This window comes from Saccopteryx bilineata, chromosome 3, assembly GCF_036850765.1.
Source record: "Saccopteryx bilineata isolate mSacBil1 chromosome 3, mSacBil1_pri_phased_curated, whole genome shotgun sequence".
Lineage (NCBI taxonomy): Eukaryota > Metazoa > Chordata > Mammalia > Chiroptera > Emballonuridae > Saccopteryx > Saccopteryx bilineata.
The window spans coordinates 313,063,639-313,068,278 of record NC_089492.1 but is presented as its reverse complement, the minus strand read 5'-3'; the positions used below and the strand labels follow the sequence as shown (position 1 = coordinate 313,068,278).

The window sequence follows — 4,640 nt, the reverse complement described above, 5'->3', positions numbered from 1 at the left end:
CAGCCCTCTCAACCTAAGGGCTAAAGACTGTTAACCTTTCTCTTCATCAATTCAGGACTCATCAATTCCTGTTCTTTCCATCCTGAAAGAAGTTAGGAAGGCTTCTCCTCCTTCCTCTTCCTTGTGTTCGTGATGGTGGAACCAAACTATGAATGTCTCCTGCTTTAGACCCACACTGCACTGTTGTCTTAAGCCACTGAGATGTCAGCATTTATTTGTTAGGGCTGCTAATACCACCTTACCTAATACCACACCCAATGTACATTCCCATACAGACCCCAACACTAAAATTCCCAAACCTTTGACTTACATCCACCTCCAACTTGCATTAAATCAGAACCCTAACCCAACCCACATTCTTTTTTTAAAAATGTCAGATGTTGCCCTGGCCGGTCGGCCTGGCGTGCGGGGGACCCGGGTTTGATTCCCGGTCAGGGCACATAGGAGAAGCATCCATTTGCTTCTCCACCCCCCACCCCCTCCTTCCTCTCTCTCTCTTCCCCTCCCGCAGCCAAGGCTCCATTGGAGCAAAGATGGACCGGGCGCTGGGGATGGCTCCTTGGCCTCTGCCCTAGGCGCTAGAGTGGCTCTGGTTGTGGCAGAGCGACCCCCCGGAGGGGCAGAGCATCGCCCCCTGGTGGGCAGAGCGTCGCCCCTGGTGGGCGTGCCGGGTGGATCCCGGTCGGGCGCATGCAGGAGTCTGTCTGGCTGTCTCTCCCCGTTTCCAGCTTCAGAAAAATACAAAAAAAAAAAAAAAAAATTAAAAAAAAAGTCAGATGTCATATTCCCTTTTATTTAGGAACCCTGCACCTTTTTCTTTTGATCCAGTCACATAGCCTTTCTTCAACTTATTTAAAAAAATATTTACCTAAAATATAGTTGTAATTTTTGAATAACAAAAAAATATAATGTCAGTCAGTAGAGATCTGGGATACTGGGTGTGGTATAACCATTTTCATCATTTCTCTACAAATGCTGCTGCTGTTATTGGTGTCCATATGCTTCTTCTTGCTGAAGCTGTCAATTCTTCAATCTCAGCATTTAATCGATGTATTACTCATTCCATTGCTTCTTGGCTTTTATTAGCATCTAAAGATATTGTACCTGCCACCAGCCCTTTGAGATAACTACTGAGACTGACTCTTTTCACAGTGATTACGACCTCTTGAGTCAAAACAGTTTTTTCTGGGTCCCGAGGATATGGTCTGTATGTAAGTCATCTACTGAAACTATATTTGTAAATGAAGTATTAGTGGATTTAAGTTCCATTGTTTTTCTCTACAGGATCAACTATAGAATGTTCATTCTTGCACATATGTTTTGGTTCTTGCCTCACCAATAAGAGATTTCACAATGGAAGGCAGTCCCCCTTCTGTGCTGGGAAGTCTATGGCTGCACGACTTTCCAGAGGGATCTATATGTCTGTCCAGCACATCAACTCCAACCATGCCTGGGGTCATACGGTTTGAGGATTTCTACACTGCAGCTGCTGTACCACTGGGTGGTCAAAGATGTTCTCCAGAGTCCAGATCTTCATGGCGTCAGCGGCCTGCGTGTTGTCTGGTGGCACAAAGAGGCCACACAGACCCCACCCTGTTTCCAAGCCACACTAACCCACTTTCTGAGAAAACCTGGGTCAACACTTAAAGGTAATCCTACCCTAGTCCTCATTTAACTCTACCTTTGGCCTAACCTGACTCTGACCTCAGCTATAACCCTAGCCCTATTTCTATTACAAACTTAACTCTGACTTTGTCCTGAACCCCAACACTGTCCTTAATCCTAAACCTATGATTTATTCTTAGCTATGATTCTAATATTGGCCTAATTCTATCCCTAACGACCCTGGCCCTTAACTGTAAATCTGATGATTATGGTATACTCTGATCTTAAACCTTAACCCTGCTCCTTACCAGAGATTCACCTTGACCTTGATCCCAGAGATAAACTTAATCCAGTCCTAGGTCCAAACACAACCCTGATTTTAGCCATAATCCTAGCCTTGTGATTCTAGCCATAACCAGTGTCTTAACTTTATGCCTAATGTTTACCTGTACCCTATATAACCATGACCATAACACTAATTGTCATCTTTACCTGAATCTTTTTTATAAATTTACCTTTTTAAGTGACTTAAAAAAATATTTTACTTATTGATTTTAGAGAGAAGAGAGAGAGAGAACAAGGGAGGAGTGGGAAGCATTAACGTGTAGTATTTCCTTCTCATACGTGCTTTGACTGGGCAAGCCCGGGGTTTTGAACCAGAGACCTCAGCACTCCAGGTCAATCTTTATCTACTGTGACACCATGGGTCAGGCTTTACCTAAATCTTAACCCTTTCTTCAACCCCACACCAAACTCTGGTGATACTGATTGTTACTGATTCTTAGCCTTAGCCAGATTAATTTTTAAATCCCAACTGGAACCAAACTCCAGCCCTAAGAGCTTTCTGTGACTGGAAGTCATCCCTGATTCTACTCTGTCTTTCACGCCCCATATCCAGTCTGCCAGCAACCGCCGTCAGTGCTATCTTCAAATTCTGTCCGTATCCAGCCTTTCCTCCATCTCCACAGCCACCACCACCTTCTTTCTGGACTTCTGCAGTCATCCTCTCACTGGGCTCCCTGTTTTAGCCCCCATCTCCTACAGCAGGGGTAGTCAACCTTTTTATACCTACCGCCCACTTTTGTATCTCTGTTAGTAGTAAAATTTTCTAACCGCCCACCGGTTTGTAACTTTACTTTATAAAATTTATAAAGCAGAGTTACAGCAAGTTAAAGCATATAATAATAATTACTTACCAAGTACTTTATGTCAGATTTTTGCTGTTTGGCAGAATAAATCTTTATAAAACAACTTACTATAGTTAAATCTATCTTTTTATTTATACTTGCGTTGCTCCGCCACTGCCCACCATGAAAGCTGGGATGCCCACTAGTGGGCAGTAGGGACCAGGTTGACTACCACTGCCCTACAGGCTGCCCTCCATACAACAGAGTGATCCCATTAAAATCTGAGTCAGCTCACGACTCCCTGATCCAAACCCTCCCAGGCTTCCATCTCACTAGATGTAAAAATCAAAGCCTCACATTAGCCTCCAAGACCCTAAATAATATGGCCCCCTTTGTCTCCCCTCTGACCTAATTTCCTCCCATCCTCCCCTTGCTCATTTTGTTCCAGCCATTCTTGCTTTCTTGCTATTCCACATATACTCTAGGCACAGTCGACTCCAGGGCCTTTTCACTTGCCTAAATGTTCTTTCCCGGGATATCTGCATTCTCACTCTCACCTTTCCTTCAGGTCTTCACTCACATGTCACATATTCAGTAAAGCCTGTTCACTGTATTGAAAATTACAGCTCCCCTCTCTTCCAGCACTATCTCCCTTCTCTGTCTCATTTTTCTTCATGACATGTATTATCATCTGTGTAGTGTATAATTTACTTACTTAGCTTGTTAATTGTCTGTTTCCCTCAGTAGAGCATATGTTCATAACGATAGGGAAATTTGTTGTCTCTTTTGTTTCCTAGTATCTAGAAGATTGTTTGGCAAAGTATCAGGGGCACATAAATATTTTTGGAATGAACATGTACTTCCGGAGAAGGACGGAGCTCCATTTCCCTGCAGTTCTAAAGTCACTAGATACCGGAAGAACAGTGAAGAGGGGAGGAGGTTGAGGTAGCCACAGCTTCCAGGAGAGCAGATTGAGTTATCAGTGACATATGACTGATGAGGGTTTGGCTCTGTTCTCAAGCTCCTGTGGCCACACCAGCTCCGGCCAGGAATTAACCAGCCTCTTTGGTTCACGTTGCCTACCTGGAGGGGCTGAATTTTCCTGCCGGCAAGGAGAGCAGCTGAGAAATGCCAAAGTCTGGGTCCTCTTCCTGGTTTGTCTGTGGAATCAGGGACACCCATACCTTCCCTTCCTTGCAGCTCTGAGTCTCAGTGTGAAGGCTGAGAGGGAGACTCCCCTCCATGCTAGAGGTGGACCTGGGGATAGGGGTGAGGGTAAAGCAGGGAGGCTGAGGGGCTTGGCACTGACCAGTCAGCGATGAAGAAAGAGGATCAGATAAGGCTATAGAGCTGAAGGACTGAAATAAAACTGGACAGGGAAAAAGAGGCAAAAAACAAAACAAAAACAGACAAAGAGAAGGACTGAAAGTGAGAAACACATAAACATAGAAGGATGAATGTAGAGCACAGGGAATATGGTTAATAATAGTATAATAATTATGTATGGTGTCAGATGGGTACTAGACTTAAGAGAAGACCGTTTCATTAAGTTATATAAACGTCTAACCACTATGTTGTACATACACCTGAAACTAATATAATATTGAATGTCAATTGTAATTGAAAATTGTATGTATAAAATTGAATGTCAGCCCTGGCCGGTTGGCTCAGCTGTAGAGCATCGGCCTGGCGTGCGGGGGACCCGGGTTCGATTCCCGGCCAGGGCACGTAGGAGAAGCGCCCATTTGCTTCTCCACCCCCCCCTCCTTCCTCTCTGTCTCTCTCTTCCCCTCCCGCAGCCAAGGCTCCATTGGAGCAAAGATGGCCGGGCGCTGGGGATGGCTCCTTGGCCTCTGCCCCAGGCGCTAGAGTGGCTCTGGTCGTGGCAGAGCGACGCCCCGGAGGGGC

At 45.1% G+C, this 4,640-nt stretch overlaps 1 pseudogene; it reads right to left on the bottom strand.

The window, feature by feature from the left end:
• Positions 1–958: 958 nt before the first annotated feature.
• On the bottom strand, positions 959–1,537 carry LOC136332261 (PRELI domain containing protein 3B-like; annotated as a pseudogene).
• Between the last annotated feature and the right edge of the window lie 3,103 nt (positions 1,538–4,640).